The following is a 19,173-nucleotide window of genomic DNA, read 5'->3' on the forward strand; positions in this document are numbered from 1 at the left end:
AAGCGGCTCATCCTTAAACGCTCCTTGTTAAGTATGGAGTGCTGCACACCTTGTTAATTCGTTAAATCTGAACTCTTCATTTATTATATCTTATTTGAATGGTCTGAATTTAAAAAGGTAACCTGTTAATCAGGTTAACCATTTTTTTTTATAAATTTTAGATTTTTTTTAAGTTTCAGATATTGAGCTGAAGTCCAAACAAAAAAAAAAATAAGTATATAAATATTAAAAACAACATGTATGTACAACAGAAAAAATTACTGGATTTTAGAATTAAAATAAATAATATATGAAAAATAAATTGAAAATTTATGTACTAAATTCATAAAAAAAGATATATTAGAATCATAAAAAAAATAATATTAAATATATATTATGTATATAATATTAAAATTTAAATAAATTTTATTTTGTGTAAAACAAAATTATAATATTAAATATAAACACAATAATAAAAAATTTTGTGTTATATAAATTTAATTAATACATATATATAATTTTATTTTATGTGAAACAAAATTATAACATTAAATATGAAGTGAATGATAACATATTTTGTATTATATAAATTTAATTTAAAAAACATATATATAACGTAAGAAGTAAACAAATATATAATAATTTTATTTTGTGTGAAACAAAAATTCATATAAAAAAATATTTATATAATTTTTTTATTAACAATTTTTTTATTGAAATATGTTATTTTACTATATTTAAAATTTATTATTTTGTATTAAAAATATATTATTAATTTTTTTTAAAATAATATTTTCTTTTTTTTGTTCAAATACTATAACAAAAATTTTTTTACGTAACTGCGACTATTCAATAAATATTATATAAGTTAATAAAAGAAAGAAGTACTCATTTTTTTTTTACCCAAAATAGGAAGACTCAAATCCGCAACATTTTAAGTGAGTATAAGAAGACTATACCATTTGAATTATAACTCGTTGGCAAAGAAAAAAATACTCTTAATTATATATTAAATAGAATAATTATTTATTAGCTCATTTTTATACAAATAAAAATTTCTCTTAATTTTATATCTGTAATATTTTATATCAATTAGCTTTAAAGTTTAATTATTTTTGAATAAATTAATAAAAAGTAATACAAATAATTGTTTAAATAGAATTGTATTTTAATTTTTCATTCTATCACGCACACGTCGAGGATAATTTGAAATAAAAGATAATAGACTTGTTGTAACTGCTATGTATTTTGTGCTTTGACTGCGTCGTCATCTGAGAATTATGACACCTTTATGGAGATCGGGGTTCTTCTACAGAATCGATTTTGTGTTTTGAGTTAGCCAGCCAGCAGCGGCGACAAAAAGACTTATTCCTCTTCTATGGCAGCGATTTTTCGGCTTCATGGCAGAGGTGGAAGGGAGTGGGTTCTGTGGCTAGCCAGAACGATAATGGAAGCACCGTCAGCAAACAAAACAGTGAAGATATTTGAAGACATTGCATCGACAATAACAAAGTAATGGAAGAATTCGATCAAGTTTTTCTGAGTACCTTTGTGGTGTAAAGGACCTGTGTTAAACGTGGGAATTAGTTTTTTTTGTCGGTATCAATTTGTTTACTCAGCCCATCACAAAAAAATAATAACAATAATAAATAAATTTAATTTACCTGATAACCTTTGATAGTAGATTAACTTTTAAAGAGTGCTGCACTCTCTACTTTACCTAGAGTGCACTAGCTTTCGCCGTGATAAGCTTCCAAAAGTATTAAATACTCTTTAACATAAAAAAAGAAAACCGTTACTTCAAGTTCAAAAAGTATTTATTTGATTGACTCCTTTGTAACATAAGAATCTTTTCCATATCATAAGAATCTTTTCCGTATCTGATTCGCTTTTTGAAATAGGATGGACTATATTCCTAATAAGAAAATAATTTAAAAAATTTAATATAAAAAAAATATGAAAAAGACAGTAACCTTGCTCTTGTCTAAGTCTAACTCAATTGTCTGCTACCTCAACTATGCTCAAGTTTTTTTTATTTAAAGGAGGGATATAAAGTTTATTTTTTAATAATCCCTTGTTGATCATTTTTAATAACAATTTATGATCGATTAATAGTTTATATATTTATTGAAAACATCACTAGACGAAAATCAAAATTAACTATTAAATTAATTATTTATATAAAATATATATTAAAAATAAATAAAATTATATATTTATACACAAAAATATTATAACTAATTTTAGTATATATAATATTTTAAATTAATTATTTTTTGTTAAAATTATTTTTTAATTTTCACTTATAAAAAATTAAAGATTCAAAGTTTAACATTTAAATTTAATATCTATAATAATAATAATTACATTGGAGATAAGTTGTGGTGGTGTTGAGATAAAGAAGAAGAAAAAAAGAGATAATAATAAAGACTCTGAATATAAAAATAAAAGGTATTGAAAAATTATCACATATTCCACCAATAAGATCAGGAACATGATATTCTTTGTACGAATAGGTAACCAAGTTTAGATTATCCTGTAGCCAATATGAAAAAGACTATAATAACCCTAATTTTTGAGGTAAATATCTTATATTTTAAAATATCTTATTTATAAAATTATTTTATAATATCCATTTTAATATAGACGTTTAGATCTATGGTTAGTTTAATAAAGGCTTTAAACACCAACTAATAACTATCCAAAATTCCAAAACATAGTGCCAGCTTTGAATGGAGTTGGACAAATAAGACAGATTCAGCCTTTTGAATGTCCAATATGCACTACTTTTAGTATAAATCCACAAAAAAAGTTATATTAAATCTCCACGGTTTACATTTTTTAAATTAAATATAGATAATTGAAAAAAATAAAATAACATATTCCACTCAAGTACAACAAAACATGTGATAAGCTTCCAAAAGTATTAACTACTCTTTAACATAAAAAGAGAAAACATTACTTCAACTCCAAAAGTATATATTTAATTGACTCCTTTATAACATGGGAATCTTTTCCCTATCTGATTGGCTTTTTGAAATAGGATGGACTATGTAAATAATTTAAAAATTTAATATCAAAAGAAAAAAATATGAAGAAGACAATAATCTTGCTCGTGTCTAAGTCTAACTCAATTGTCTGCTACTTCAACTATGCCCAAATTTTTTTATTCAAAGGAGGGATATAGAGTTTATTTTTTAATAATCCTTTGTTGATCATTTTTAATAACAATTTATGATCCATTAATAGTTTATATATTTATTGAAAACATCACTAGACGTAAATCAAAATTAACTATTAAATTAATTATTTATATAAAATATATATTAAAAATAAATAAAATTATATATATTTATACACAAAAATATTATAACTAATTTTAGTATATATAATATTTTAAATTAATTATTTTTTGTTAAAATTATTTTTTAATTTTCACTTATAAAAAATTTAAGAATTAAAGTTTAACATTTAAATTTAATATCTATAATAATAACTACATTGAAGATAAGTTGTGATGGTGTTGAGATGAAGAAGAAAAAAAAAGAGATAAAAATAAAGACTCTGAATATAAGAATAAAAAGTATTAACTACTCTTTGACATGAAAAACAAAAAATGTTATTTTCAACTTCAAAAGTATTTATTAAATTGGTTCCTTTATAGCATGGAAATATTTTCCCAATCTAATTGACTTTATTGAAATAGCGATGGACTATGTTCCCAATAAGTAAATAGTTTAGAAAACTTAATATAAAAAAAATATGAAGAAGACAGTAACCTCGCTTGTGTCTAAGTCTAATTCAATTGTCTGTTACCGCAACTATGCCCAAGTTTTTTTTTATTCAAAGGAGGGATATAATATATCGTGATTAATCACTTTAATTTGTAAGTGTTTCAATTAGTAGCTAAAAGAGTTTATTTTTAAATAATCACTTGTTGATCATTTTTAATAACAATTTATGATCGATTAATAGTTTATATATTTATTGAAAACATCACTAGACGTAAATCAAAATTAACTATTAAATTAATTATTTATATAAAATATATATTAAAAATAAATAAAATCATATATATTTATATACAAAAATATTATAACTAATTTTAGTATATATAATATTTTAAATTAATTATTTTTTTTTTTAATTTTCACTTATAAAAAATTTAAGATTTAAAGTTTAACATTTAAATTTAATATCTATAATAATAATAATTATATTGGAGATAAGTTATAGTGGTGTTGAGATGAAGAAGAAAAAAAGAGATAAAAATAAAGACTCTGAATATAAAAATAAAAAAGTATTAAAAATTTATCACATATTCCACCAATAAGAACAGGAACATGATATTCTTTGTACGAATAGGTAACTAAGTTTAGATTTATCCTGTAGTCAATGTGAAAAAGACTAAAATAACCCTAGTTTTTGAGGTAAATATCTTATATTTTAAAATATCTTATTTATAAAATTATTTTATAATATCCATTTTAATATAGACGTTTAGATCTATGGTTAGTTTAATAAAGGCTTTAAACACCAACTAATAACTATTCAAAATTCCAAAATATAGCGCCAGCTTTAAATGGAGTTGGACAAATAAGACAGATTCAACCTTTTGAATGTCCAATGTGCACTACTTTTAGTATAAATCCACAAAAAAAGTTATATTAAATCTCCACCGTTTACATTTTTTAAATTAAATATAGATAGTTGAAAAAAATAAAATAACATGTTTCACTCAAGTACAACTAAACATGTGATAAACTTCCAAAAGTATTAACTACTCTTTAACATAAAAAAAAGAAAACTTTCTTCAACTCCAAAAGTATTTATTCAATTGACTCCTTTATAACATGGGAATCTTTTCTCTATCTGATTGGCTTTTTGAAATAGGATGGACTATGTAAATAATTTAAAAATTTAATATCGAAAGAAAAAAATATGAAGAAGACAGTAAGCTTACTCGCCTCTAAATCTAACTCAATTGTCTGCTATCTCAACTATGCCCAAGTTTTTTTTATTCAAAGGAGGGATATAGAGTTTATTTTTTAATAATCTTTTGTTGATCATTTTTAATAACAATTTATGATCGATTAATAGTTTATATATTTATTGAAAATATCACTAGACGTAAATCAAAATTTACTATTAAATTAATTATTTATATAAAATATATATTAAAAATAAATAAAATTATATATATTTATACACAAAAATATTATAACTAATTTTAGTATATATAATATTTTAAATTAATTAGTTTTTGTTAATTTTTTTTTTTTAATTTTCACTTATAAAAAATTTAATATTTAAAGTTTAACATTTAAATTTAATATCTATAATAATAACTATATTATTGGAGATAAGTTGTGGTGGTGTTGAGATGAAGAAGAAAAAAAAAAAAGATAAAAATAAAGATTCTGAATATAAGAATAAAAAGTATTAATCATTCTGTAAGTCAACCAAACTTAAAACAATATCAAACTAGTCAACCTATTTTGTTGAAACCTGTGATTGTGATATCATTTAATGTGTATGAATATGAAATCCTTGAAGCTGAATATGTACCTGTTGGAGAGGCCAATCATGGCTGATATTTATTGGTTTTGTACATTATTGTTCCCCCTGTACCCTTACCATTGATTATTAATACTCCCATCTTACCGGATCTTCGTTCATGTAACACAGTGTATGCCAAATTGCTATGCAAGGATCATGAGTGTAGGTGATGATGAGAGCCGGATCGCACTCATTGCCAAGACTGATGTAACGGCTGGCGATGAGCTAACGTATCTCTCTCTCTCTCTCTAGATCTTTTCATGTTTGCATGTTTTCATGCAATGTGCTTGTGCTTGTGTTGCAACTACAGCATACATTTTGTTTGTTCAAATTAACTTAATCTTGAATGTATCTGGCAGGTATGACTACTTGTTTGATCCTGATGAGCCAGATGAATTTAAAGTCCCATGTTTATGCAAAGCTCCGAACTGCCGCAAGTTCATGAATTAGGACTATATACACAGATCAGGATGACATTATTGTTTCTCCACAAGGAGCCTAACCCATCCCCTTCATTAGTGGGAACCTCATAGTTAACCTAAGCTGTAATTTTAATCAAACCATAGGTACAGGAAAGAAAACACAAAAGTGGAAAAAAAAAATTTTTCTTTTAATTTTTCCCCAATTTCTTAGTGTTTGGTTTTCTTGGAATTATGGCGCTGAATAAAAGCCGTAGTGGCTTTAGGCTCTTGGCGTTTTGTAAATGGGACTTATAATATTGCTTCGTTCTATAAAAGCTAGTGCAAGCCTCAGTATATTTCGTATGTATCTTCTCTTACCAATCAAATTGCAAGGAAAAGCTTCGATTATATCGTTAGAAGAAAATTGTTAGACCGTTTACGTGAAAAATAAAACTACAAAAAAAAAATGATAAATAAGTTCCTGATTTTTTTTTGCGGACATGAATTCAACAAATCCTCTTTCCTTTATTAATTTTTTACTTTGCATGTTTTTTTTTTTTTTTTCATTTCTTTAAGCCATTCTTACTTTCAAAACTTTAAATCACTCAAACAAACATATCGAGGTTTAGTTTTTTTTTTTAAGTTTAACTTTTTAGTTTGGCTATTTTTTCTTCTTATGAACGTAAACGTGATTCTGCTCTTCAACCCATGTTTAGCCAAAGCTAAAAATAATAGTTTTTGCGTTTATATTTTCACGTTAGATTAAAATTTATTTTCTATCTCCCAATTTTGTACTTCATTGTTCATATGATTAATTTTGTTGTTTTTTTTTATAATATTTTTTTTCTAGTACTTTCTCATGAATATTATTATTCTTTATAGAATTCTTATTTTTTTTAGTTTATATACATTTTTTACCTATTATTTTTTTGTATAGAATAATAATAGTAAAATTATAACATATTAAAAAAGAGTACTAAGAGTACTAAAAATATCTATATAAAAATATCATACAAAACTTTTAGATTTATTTCCATCATTGTCAAGATAAATATTTAATTTTTATTATCTTTAGTACTCTCTTTTATAATTGTAATTCTCGTGTATTATATTTTAGTGTAATTTTTTTATAATATAAATCATGATCTCATTAAAAAAGACAAATTAAATAAAAAATTAATCATAGCTAATAATATAATCATAAACGTTAGATTCCAAAATAATATTAAGAATAAAATTATTGAGATTACTGGAATAAGAGTACAATGTAAAAGAATACTAAATTAATATTTTGATGTACAATGTAAGGCTACGATGATAAAAGAAAAAAGAAAAAAAAAAAAGCCGACGAAAAATGTAACTATCCGTGACTTTTAACTTTGAAAGCAATTTTATCATTGTAACTTTCTTTAATGTAGAGGTTGTATCATTCTTACTTTTCTCCCATTCAATACCTTAATATGTTTGTTTGAGTGATTTAAAGTTTTTGAAGGTAAGAATGGTTTGAAAGAAATGGAAAAAAAGCATACAAAGTGGATAATTCATAAAGGTGGGAGGGTATGCTGAATTCATGGCGACGCGTACGCGTGAGTGGAAAATCTGTCAGGCAACACGTACACGTGAGTGGAAAATCGGTCGGGACGCGTGATAGGCATTACGGGAAACACGTCAGATTTTTCCGTTGAGTCTAACGGAGAAATTTGGACAGAGGGACTGATCCGTCTAACTTTTAAAGAGATCAGAAACTTAAAAGTATTTTTCAATAATTAGAGATAAAAATGTCCATAAAATAAATGTCAGGAACCTATTTCTCGTTTACTAAAAAAAACTTGAATTGTTGGACACTTCTTATTAGAATTAAGCTTACAGCTCCCTAATTTTGGTTGCTTGCTAAACAAGTCAATGAGTGTGTTAAGCAAGTTAGCGAAGTTAGATTATTATTTGTTTGTGTTCATAAGTGAGGTGAGATTAACCATTCAAGAAATTTCATGCTGTGAACCCATTGAAGCTCGCTCAATGCAACTTTTTCTATTTAATCTGCAAGTTTTTTTTCTTTTTGTTATTTTAATTATTCATTTTCAGTGTCAACACCTAAACTAAATTATATGCCTCTAATTATATAGTGTTTCAAGATTTATCCGAAATCAATGTCATTTGGGTCTGAATATGAGATCTAAACTCTTTTTTATGGGATGTTTTGATATCTTTTCTAGCGAGGTGAAACCGTGAGTTTTTCGGCAAGGTTGATGGGTAATATATACTAGGGACTCCGATATTTAAGTTAATAAAAGTTTGAGACAAATTTTTATGAGTTAGGGTTCGAAAAATATCTCAATGTGTTAGGATATTTATAGAAGTACCTGATGAGTTAGGCTTGGTTTGGTAAAGCTTTTTAAAGAGGTGCTTGTACTCTTTAAAAGCTCAAGCTCCTCATTTTGTGTTTGGTAAATAAAAAAGATCATGAGCTTGTACTTGCAGCTTTTAAAAGATCGGGGTACTTTTCAAAGCATCTAAGATAGAGCTTTTCAAAGTTGGCTTGTGCTTTTCAAAATTTAAAAGTCTAATATAACCTCATATGTTAACTAATTTTCAAATTTAATGCTTGCATTTATGTCTATTATAGTATTTTTAAATTTTAAAAGCTATTTTACCAAATGTAATTGTTGTTGCTTGTGATTATTAAAAGCAATTTTTAATTTGATTTACCAAACATAAATGCTACAACTTTTAAAAAGCCATCTTTAAAAGTTAGCTTTTATAAGCTACTTTTGAAAAGTAAAAGTTTTACCAAACTAAGCCTTAGTCAACACTTCTGAAGCTGTTCCATCTTCAAAAAATTCCTTGCCACGAGACATGGGTTAGAATATTTAGATGGGGTGGTTGTGGAAGATTTGCATTATGAACTAGATGAATGGTTTCTGCAAGAGATAATGAGTTTGCTGAAGGGTTTAGGCTACAAGGGATCAGTGTTATCAAAATCAGACTCAACCGGTCAGTTGGACCAAAAAACAGTGAACCGGCCATGTGATCGGTCTGGGTAATGCTGATGCATATGACTAGATAAGAAAGAAAATCGGGTGGAACCGATTTAAACTGGCCGGTTTGGTGGAAAATTGGTGAACCGGTCGGATTTTAAAATCCGGACCGGTTCAAATTGGAAAAAAATTAAAAAAAGTGAGCTCCTCCGTTCTCCTTCCCTTTAGGTAGCGTTTGGTGGAGAGACAGAGACAGAAAGACTGAGACTGAGAGACAGAGACTAAGAAACAGGGATTGAAATAAATCTCAGTATTCTGTTTGGTGCAAAATGGGAGACAGGAATTGAAACAAAAATGAAACTCTAATTTAATTTGCACAAAGGGTAAAATTAGAATTAATTAATTGAAATGAAAGTATTTTAGGTATAAAATGTTATTAAAGTTTCAATCTCCATCTCTAAAAATTTCAGTCCCCTGTGTCCCTACTTTTTGGAGGTACTGAAATACTGAAATTTTAGAGACAGAGACAGAAATTTTAGTACCAGTCTCTGAACTAACAAACACGATACTGAGTCTCAGTCTCTTAGTCTCTGTCTTAGTACCTCAAAACAAACGCTAAGACAGAGACTGAGAGACTAAGACAGAGACTGAGACTGAGACTCAGTATCGTGTTTGTTAGTTCAGAGACTGGTACTAAAATTTCTGTCTCTGTCTCTAAAATTTCAGTATTTCAGTACCTCCAAAAAGTAGGGACACAGGGGACTGAAATTTTTAGAGATGGAGATTGAAACTTTAATAACATTTTATACCTAAAATACTTTCATTTCAATTAATTAATTCTAATTTTACCCTTTGTGCAAATTAAATTAGAGTTTTATTCTTGTTTTAATTCCTGTCTCCCATTTTGCACCAAACAGAATACTGAAATTTATTTCAATCCCTGTCTCTTAGTCTCTGTCTCTCAGTCTCAGTCTTTCTGTCTCTGTCTCTCCACCAAACGCTACCTAATGAGTTCAGAGAGACTGAGACTCTCTCCCATCTTTGTCTCCTTTAAGCTTCAGCTTCACCTTGTTATTCTCCCCCATTCTCCTTCGTGACTTCGTCCTTCCTGGCCTCTTGAAGAACCAAACAGCTGAATCCACCTTCCAAAATGGCAACCACCCCAGCTTTATCTTTGTCACCTCGGTTCACCACCACAGCGCCACCACACACTCACCTCCATCGCCGCGCCTCTCGCTGGATCCACCAACTCTCCTCCGCTCCTGTCTCGTGTCTCCTCCTTTGGCCGCCTGCATCTCGCTCGTATCTCTGTCTCTGTCTCTGTCTCGAGATGTGCTTCTTGCAGCCATGAGTTGTGCTTCCCTGGTGTGCTCCATTGCTTCCCTACCGTGAGCTCTCTTTGTGGGGTGCTCCAGTGCTTCGTTGCTCTACTGCTCCACTGCTATACTCTCTTTCTTGCTGTGAGTATTTACTTATTTTTTCAGTTTTTTCCTATGAAATTTCTTGTGTTATTCCTGTGGATTTTATTGTTGATTAGTTGATGAGCTGATTAGAAATAAATATGGCAGGGTTGAATTGAAATATTGAATTGGTTTTGAATTGCTGAATTAGTTGAATTGGTTTTGAATCAATTCTGAATTAGTTTATAAATTGCTAAATTGCTGAATTTGCTGTATTGCTGAAACTTCTTGTGTTATACTATGAATTTTATTGTTGACTAGTTTATGAACTAATTAGAAATAACTATGAAAGTGGTTGAATTTGTTGAAGGTATAAATAAAGATAGCAGAGATATTAAAAAAAGAAGTCAAGAAGATTAGATTGGTTAGTTAGGATTGGTGTTCTAAAATTGGTTATTAGTCTACATAATAATTTTGCAGTACATGTATAAATAGCTATGAGTCATCAGGTTCTAAAGAGAGAGATATAAATCATTGATTTTGTATACACTTTTTTTCTTACACTAATAAAGAGGTATATTCAGATTACAATAGGTTACTGGTTTTCCTTCTATTTTCTTGAAGGGTTCTTTTTCTGTTATTTGTTCTTCAAGATATTGCATAGTTCTTTATTTAGTGTTGGCTTCTTGGCAGAATTGAAATGTTGAATTGGTTTTAAATTGCTGAATTAGTTGAATTAGTTTTGGATTGGTTTTGAATCAGTTCTGAATTAGTTTATGAATTGCTGAATTATTCCTTTAGATATAATTCATGAATTGTTACTCTTGTGTGTTAAATTAAGATACTATTGTAGTACTAACCAATTGAGACTTGATTATTGCTAAATTAAGATACCATTGTAGCTGACTAATTCAAATTTTAATATTAAGTCATTTAATATTTTATATTTTTTATTTACGTGGGACCGAGTCATCGGTTCAACCAGTGACCCTCCGGTTGAATTAATGAATCAGTAAACCAGTAGCCTTATCGGTTCAATCACCAGTTCGATTTTGACAACTACAAGGGATATGCGAAGCTATGATGGAACGAACCTGGAGTGGACTTGAAGTTAGATCTCAAAAAGTTAAAGTCAGACAAGGATGCCATTAGAATGGCTAGGGCTTTAGTAATGAATTTTGTGAAATATGGTGTAATGTTTGCTATTGATAGTTACAGAGAAGATAATGGGATTGAAAGCACATCAATTGATCTAGATTATGTCCCATATGAAGGTGAAAATAGTGGGCTGATAGAAGTAGATGTGGATACTAAGTCAGAGCCCTCTACCGAGGAGGATAGATTTGATGATAATGCGGATGATGGTGAACATGAGGATTACTTTAGGTTTGATGTAGAGGATGGTGCTGATGGTGGACAATCAAATGTATTTGATGGTTTCAACGGCCCGCTTAATCAAGAAGGGACTACAAAGAAGGTTGCTAAGGATAATCAAGCTTCTGGGGAGATGGATGAACAAGTTGGAGGCATTTCTGATGGTTATGAAACTGAAGATATTGATATTTATGAGGGAGATTTTGATGACATGATTAAGAAAAAAAGGTTTTCTAAGTATAATGAGGTAGAAATGTGTAGAGAGTATGAGTTTAAGGTGGGCTTGGAGTTCAAATTACTTTTCCAGTTTAAAGATGAAATTAAGGAGCATGCCTTATTGAATGGGAGAGATATCAAGTACAAGAAGAATGACAAGTTGAGGAGCAGAGTGATTTGTAAGGGACAAAAGGAAAGTGCAAATGGATGTGCTTTGCAAGGTAGGAGGATCTGACTATTTTCGGATAAAGACCTTGAACGGCAAGCATACCTATGGGAGGAATTATAGTGGTAGGCTTGCATCAAGCGACTGGATATAAAAAAAGATTGTCAACAACATTAGTTGTGGGGAAGAGATGCGATTGGCCACTGTTATTCAAACCATTCAGGATAAGTATATGGCAAACATTAGTATAAGAAAGGCTTATTGGGCAAGGAGAAAAGCAAGGAAAGAAGTGCATGGAAGGGCTATACTACAGTATGCCAAACTAAGGGATTATTGTGCAAAAATTTTAAGGACAAATCGGGGGTCCAAGCTGAGTATTATTGTGGATAGGCCATCTTTAACACACCAAGCAAAATTTATGAGGATGTACATGTGTCTCGATTCGGTGAAGCAAGGCTTCTTGGCTGGTTTGTAGGCCGATTATAGGAGTGGATGGATATCACTTGAAAGGGGACCATGGCCAACAGCTGCTAGTTGCAGTAGGGAGAGATCCTAATGACAACTATTTTTCAATTGCCGTTATGGCAGTGGAGGCAGAAATAAAGGACAGTTGGGGATGGTTCCTTGATTTATTGATGGATGATATTGTGAATCAAGAAAATACGTTTTTATGTCGGATCAACAAAAAGTAAGAGTTATATGACATCTAATTCTAACTATTTTATTCTAGTTGCATACTTTTTGTTGATTAGATGATAGTTATAAAACTATTGTTTTTGTTGCTACAAGGATTGATGCAAGTTTTTCTTGAGATGTTACCTTTTGTTGAATATAGATTATGTTTAAGACATTTGTATGCTAACTGTAAGAAGGCATATGGAGGAGGGACAATTTTGAGGGATTTAATCCTCTCTATTGCTAAAGCTATCTATGTGAAAGAGTGAGAGAGAAGAATGAATCTGCTGAAGGAAAAAAAACACAAAGAATGCTATGATAAACTGATGGGATTGGACCAAAAGTTATGGACAAAGAGACATTTCACTTTTATGGCAAAGAGTGATATGTTAATGAATAACATATCATAGGCTTTTAATGGTAGGATTCTTGAGGCAAAAGACAAACCCATTTTGACTGTTTAAATGGATCAGATACTACTGGATGTCAAGATTTACAGAGAAAAAGAAGAAGACTGAGAAGTATGAAGGATCGATTCTGCCCAAACCAAAGAAAATGTTGGATGTTATTGCAACTAGAGCTATGGAATGGCAAGCTAGATGAGGCAGGTGAGATGAAATTTGAAGTTCATCACAAAAATAAGATGATTATGGAGAGGTTTGTGGTGAATCTGCTAGTTAGAACTTGTAACTATAGATTTTGGAGCTTGAGTAGTATGCCATGCCCACATGCATGCAGCACCATCTTGGAAAAAGGAGATAACCCTGAAGAGTATCGCAACAACTACTATAACCCAGCAGCATACCTTGCAACATATGGAAAGCCAATTGCTCCAATTAATGGAGAAAATATGTGGCCCAAAGTCAACTGTGATACTATTATACCTCAAATATTCAGGGTTAAACTTGGTTGACCAAGAATGGTGAGGATTAGAGAACTTGATAAAAATAGATCTCAAACCAAATATAGAAAGACGGGTACCTCTGTGACTTGTAGCAAATGTGGCCAATATGGACACACTAGGAGACAGTGTCTAAATCCTATTGTGACAAATACTTTTAATTTTTGTTGTTTCATAATAGATGATTGCAACTGTTGTTTTATGAAATGTTGTTTAGTTTTAGTTGATATTGCATCATCTCCTGAACCAACTACTGTTGCTGCTGGATCTGGTGCTATAAATGGCTCACCTGCTGCTGAATCTGGTGCACCTACTATTAGAGCTGTTGCAAGTGGGAGAGGCATAGGAAGGGGTAAGGGACCGGATAGAGGAAGAGCAACACCACCACACCAGCCAACTCGCCCAAATCCTCTTCCATCCAATCCAATTGAAACTAACATTACTCCTTCAACTACACCAAATCTCTTTTCTGCACAACCAACAACTTCTCATGCTCTCCTTCATACATCAGCAACTCAACCAACTCCTTTCATTGGACCACTCATTCAACCAACTCCACCAGTAACACAGCCTTTGCCTAAGACTAAGATTTTTGGGGGGAGAAGAAGTGAAAAAATGAAGATGAAAGCAAGAAAGGCAACAATCAAATCTGTTGAACACATAGATCTCACAAATGATTGAAGCATTTAGGGTTATGTAGGTTTATATACTGTGAATTTATGTATAATCTTTTGTGTATTTTATTCTAGTATGGAAGTATTTTGGTGTTGAAAAGATCACTTTTTATGTTTATGTTGCTTTGTGGTGGACCACTTTTAATGATACATTTTAGGTGGAGCATTTATTTTGTGACTATATAAGTTAGACTACTTATCTTTTGTAAGGTTTGGAACATATTAAGGGCCACTTTGATGCATTATATTATTCTAAGCATGAATTTCTTGTATTAGTTATTTTCATTGTACATATTGTTATTAAAGATCACAACATTGTATTAATAGTAGGAAACAAAAAACACACTTCGTTTCATTCAATTTAAACAACATAAAATACACTTTTTATAATTGCACTCTATTTAAAACCAACAGTGATCATTTCATTAATAAACATTTTCATAAAGTACTGCAACTATTAAGATTGCAAAGAAAAGGAAAATCATCATTTGCATCTTGGTCTGTTTCTTCATATTTTCTTTAAATCTTCGAAATTATTCTTGGACCGAATTTAACTCAATGTAGATTCTTTCTACACAAGCATCCACTTCTCCAATCTCCACATTTAACCTCTCTGTGTCAACACTTAGTTTATCTATCATTCTTTTTTGTGCATTAGCATCCCTTATTTCACCCTCTATCTCACCAAAATGATGTTGTGAAGCCAACAAACAAATATCGCCAACCTTTCTTTCTTCATCAACCCACTCAAAAAATTTGCATCTCCTACTTGGACAAGAAATGAATCTTCTATTTAGATCTTTGGGTGTACCAGAACTTCTGAGAATCAGAGTGTCTCCACAGAAGTAACGAATTTTCCTCTCCTTGTGCTTCAACCACTCACTTTTCATATCATCCTCATTGTTAGAGAATCATTAGAATAAATTTAGATAAATTAGTATCGTCTATATTTATATAGTATATCTGTACATTAATTGTAGGATTCTATGTCTTTATTACTTTGATTCATCTAACACCTATAAATACGCCTTGTATATTGTACCTTTCATCACAACTCAATAATACACTTTTCAGATTACTCTCTCAGTCTCTTGTTTCTAACATGGTATCAAGAGCTTAGTTCTTTTTTTTTCAATGAATATTAGTTCATAACCCCATTGTTTTTTCCTTTCCGACAGTGTTCTTTGGCCTCTTTTTTCGTTCTCTTTTCGACGCTTTGGTTCGTCACCCCGTAACCATCTTGTTCGTCTTGTCGCCGTGATTCCAACGCAACCAGAACCACCGCCATCCGCCGCCAGACGCGCCGCCACGCGCCGCCGAAAGACGCTGCCACGACAAGCTTTTGAAAGCCGCCGAAATCGCCGCCATCAACCACCGAACGCGCCGTCACGCGCCGCCAGAATCCTGCTGCCCACCACCATTGTTTCTCTTTCAGAAGGTTCAGCAGCCGTTGGATCTCGGCTCCCATCGGACGATCCTTGCGCTGCCACGTGTCGCAACGAAGCTATCCTTGTCCGACCCGCGCACACCCGCTCTGACCCGCGCACGCCCGGCCCGACCCGCCTTTGACCCGTGCTTCCACCTGGCTGCCAGCGTGTCTCTCTCCCTCCTCTCAGGTGCCGCCACGTGTCATTGTCTCGTTGACGTGGCGGACAAGTGGGACCCTCCCTAAGATTTTTTGGTGAGCTGTTTTCGATTCCGCGCTCTATTTTCTCGTTTTCTGCCCCGAATTTGTAGTTTTCTTCTTCCCTTTGCTATTTCTTCTATTACTATGGAAAAATCAGATGTCTTTCAGCCTATCCCTGTTATCCTTAATGGCTCCAACTATGCACATTGGGTTGAAGCTATGCGAGGATTTCTTAAAGGGCGAAAATTATGGCGATATGTGACTGGTGATATTGCCTGTCCTGTTAAGCCAACTGTGACTGACAAATCCAAAGATGGTGCCTCCAAATCCAAGGAGGATGCTGAGAAGGAGAAGGACTATGCAGAGAAATTGGAGGATTGGGATAGTAAAAATCATCAGATTATCACTTGGTTCCGCAACACTTCTACTCCTGGCATTCATTTACAGTTTGGGTGTTTTGAAACTGCTAAAGAGGTATGGGATCATTTGGCAAAACGTTACACTATTTCTGATCTCTCTTATCAGTACCAACTGCTTAAGGAACTTCATAGCCTTAAGCAAGAACGTGGCCAAGCAGTTTTTTATTTTCTTGCTCAGATGGAGATTATTTGAGATCAGTTGACCTCTTGTGAGCCTGTTCTTAAAGATCCCACTGATGCTAAGGCATATGAGGATTATCGAAACCGGACACGTCTCATCCAATTTTTGATGGCACTTACTGATGACTATGAGCCGGTCAGGGCTTCACTTCTTCATCAGAATCCCTTGCCTAGTCTTGAAGATGCTCTTCCTTGTCTCAAGTCTGAAGAAACGCGCTTGGGATTGCTTCGTTCTAGAAGTGAAACTGTCTTTGCTGCCACCGAAAGAAAGGATAAAATCTGTTGCAACTGTAACCGGCCTGGACATTCCTTCTCTGACTGTCCTTCTATTGAATGCCGTACGTGCAAACAAAAAGGCCACATTGGCTCAAACTTCCCGAAACTATTCTGCCATTATTGTAAGCTCTCGGGTCATTTGATTGCTACCTGTCCTACTCGACCACCACGTTCAGATAAGAACAAGTATCAACCTCATCCCAACAACTCTCCGCATGTGTCTGCCTCTACTGTTGCTATTGCTACTGAGTCTACCTCTTCCACATCTCCCAACACACCTTCGGTATCTCCATCAGATATTGAAAACCTTCTTAAGCAACTTCTCTCTTTTTCTAGTAATACCCCCGCTACTCTTTCCACCCCTCCAGGTAACTCTAAATAGTATTTTGACTCTAGTTGTTTCAATCATATGTCTTCTCTGCGTCATCTTTTTTCGTCGTTGTCTCCCACTACAAATGCACCTTCTGTCATCACTGCTAATGGTTCCCTCTTGCATGCAACACATCACGGGATTATTTCTCAGTCCAATATTCATCTCTCTGATGCTTATTTTATTCCAAAATTGAATTTTAATCTTATCTCTGTCGGTCAGCTTGTTGAACTCGGGTTTGATGTCATTTTTTCTATTTCTGGTTGTCGTGTGCAGGATTGTCGGACGGGAAAGATCATCAGGACTGGCTATAAGGTCGGACGCTTATTTGAGCTCGAGAACCTTCATGTTCCCTCTATAAATCTCTGTGCTGCTTCCTCTCCATCTACTCTTCACTTGTGGCACCGTCGTCTTGCCCATAGCTCCTTAGGAAAATTGCGTCCTCTTATATCTACAGGTGTTTTAGGTCATGTTCAAAATGAGTCTTTAGATTGCATTTCTTGTCGCACTGCAAAACAACCTGCCTTATCCTTTAATAATAATTCCTCTATTGCATGTTCTCCTTTTGATCTTATTCATTCTGATGTTTGGGGCCCTGCTCCCACCGCTTCTATGGGAGGGGCTCGATATTTTGTCGTCTTTATTGATGATCATTCACGTTTTACTTCGGTTTATTTGATGACTAATCATTGTGAGTTGCCTCAGATTTACTTTAACTTTGCTACTATGGTTCGAACTCAGTTTTCAAAGGTCATTAAAATTTTCAGACGTGATAATACTATGGAATATCGTGACTCCAAACTTTTAAATTTCCTCGCTGAACATGGTACTTTGTCCGAGTTTTCTTGTCCTGGTACCTCTCAACAAAATGGCAGAGCTGAGCGTAAACACCGTCATATTTTTGACTCTGTCTGTGCGATGCTTATTTCCTCTTCCTGTCCTGAGTGTGCTTGGGGTGAAGCTGTTCTCACTGCTGTTCATGCTATCAATAGACTCCCTTCTTCTGTTCTTGGTAACACTACCCCCTTTGAGCGTCTTTATCGTACTTCTCCCGATTACAGTTCCCTCCGTGTTTTTGGTTGTGTCTGCTTTGTCCTTCTTCAGCCTCATGAACATAATAAGCTTGAACCTCGGGCTCACATGTGTTGTTTTCTTGGTTATGCTTCTGAACATAAGGGTTATCGTTGTTGAGATCCTATCTCTCGCCGTATTTGTATATCTCGTCATGTTGTCTTCCGGGAGCATCACATGTTCTCTAGTATTTCCTCTTTTGAGTCCATTCCTTCTACTCCGTCACCGTTTTTTACTAACCCAAATGTTGATCTCTTTCCTAGTGATGATACTACAGGGTCTATCCCAAGGCCACCCCTCGAGGCTCTTGCCCCTCCGCCTTCCCCATCTCCCGCTGATTCCAGTCCGGACGGCGATCCCGCTCCTACCGTCATACCTCCTCCTCCCACTCGTTCTTCTCGGGTAAGGAATCCACCTCCTCATCTTCTTGATTATCATTGCTTTTCTACTCTTCTTAATCAACATGAACCTAAGTCATTCAGAGAAGCCTCCACAAATCCAAATTGGCAAAAAGCAATGTAGGAAGAAATATAGGCACTTAAAAAAGCACATACTTGGGAGTTGGTTGATCCTCCTTCTGATCAGGAAGTTGTGGGCAGTAGATGGGTATACAAGATCAAGACTCGCTCTGATGGCTCTATTGACCGTTATAAGCAATGTTCTGAAAATTGGACCGGACCGGCTGGTTCAACCGAATTAACCAGAAACCGGTCACTAAGCCGGTTCGGTCGCCCTCTAAAACCGTTCTGCAAAAAATCGGTAAAAAAACCAGTTGAACCAGTGGTTAACCGGTGAACCGGCCGAACCGGCTAGGTTTTTATCAGTACCAGTTTTTTACTATAGATTCAAAACGGTGTCGTTTTGACGCAAAAAAAAAATCTAAACAAGCCCAACCCGCTTACCCGCAAAA

At 32.8% G+C, this 19,173-nt stretch overlaps 1 long non-coding RNA gene across 1 annotated transcript; it reads left to right on the forward strand.

The window, feature by feature from the left end:
• Positions 1-5,667: 5,667 nt before the first annotated feature.
• LOC107648483 (uncharacterized) lies at positions 5,668-6,302 on the forward strand. Its single transcript, XR_001621945.3, has 2 exons — positions 5,668-5,768; positions 5,898-6,302. It is a non-coding gene; the product is annotated as an uncharacterized LOC107648483 (long non-coding RNA).
• Positions 6,303-19,173: the final 12,871 nt, after the last annotated feature.

Source organism: Arachis ipaensis, chromosome B6, assembly GCF_059453495.1.
Source record: "Arachis ipaensis isolate K30076 ecotype BB chromosome B6, ASM5945349v1, whole genome shotgun sequence".
Taxonomy (NCBI): Eukaryota; Viridiplantae; Streptophyta; class Magnoliopsida; order Fabales; family Fabaceae; genus Arachis; species Arachis ipaensis.